Below are 1,076 nucleotides of genomic sequence, written 5' to 3' on the forward strand. Positions count from 1 at the left end.
GGGGGGAGGGATGCTAATATGTATGTATATTGAAAAAAACTATAGAACTACATGTAGGTCAACATGTATTGAAGAAAGTCCAGGTCTCAGAGTAAATGGAGAAAATGCAACAGTGACGTTAATAATGCAAGTAAAACAGGTTTACTTACTGATCAAGAGAAAGATATGCAACTGCATCTAGATTATGTAATAATTGTTAGATCTACAGATGACTGATACTAAAAGCTATTGATATTGTTAAATGTCAAGAAAGAAAAATACTGAACCTGAACCATCAAAGCTTAAGAACACCAGTAACGAAAAGAAATGGTGATTCGACTGAGAAGAAAGAATACACCCTACAGCTTTGAATCCCACCGTACTCAACCCATAAGGTTTTCTTAATCTGATGAAAAACAGCCATAAATGTGGAACATAATAATATGTTTTATGCAGTGGCGGGGCGCCATTGGTGCAATTGGTGCAAGCGCTCCACCTAACCCTGGCCTTGACCTCCCCCATTTTCTAATTGTTCTAAACCAGTCAGTGCTCTAGATTTACATACTATATCTAGTACTAGTAGTACTAGCCTACATCCTTGCGAACCGTCACCCGCTGGCTGCGCGCGCGCCAGTGAAGAGACAGACGGCGAGGATGGTTTATGCTCGTCGCACCGCTTGCGGTAGTGTCTGCTGGGAGCAAGCAAAATCTTTGCACCAAAGTTATTTTTGTTACTGTAGAGAAATCTATGCATCGTCCTTCCCGCACAAGAAGAAAGGTGCGTGAAACTCCAGTTCGCAGCACCAATTTGGTGCAAGCTAAAAATCTGATCCAAGTTACCGCTTGTCTAGGCCTATCTACTACTCTAGTACTTAGTAGACTAATAGAGTCTACGGTGACTCAATGAAGAATGGGTATCGAAACTGTTGTCGCCCTCTATTGTGTAGCAAGTCCTGTTGAGGTAATTTTCAAATTGAGTCTTGTTGTTGGTGCTGCACGAAGTAATTAGAAATCTTTAAATCTTCTCAGATTGTGAGCATAGTGAGTTGTTAGTATTGTTTCACTTTATTGCAGCTTTTATGCGGTTTCATCTAGAA

Source organism: Aplysia californica, unplaced genomic scaffold (genome assembly GCF_000002075.1).
Source record: "Aplysia californica isolate F4 #8 unplaced genomic scaffold, AplCal3.0 scaffold00698, whole genome shotgun sequence".
In the NCBI taxonomy this organism is placed as follows: domain Eukaryota; kingdom Metazoa; phylum Mollusca; class Gastropoda; order Aplysiida; family Aplysiidae; genus Aplysia; species Aplysia californica.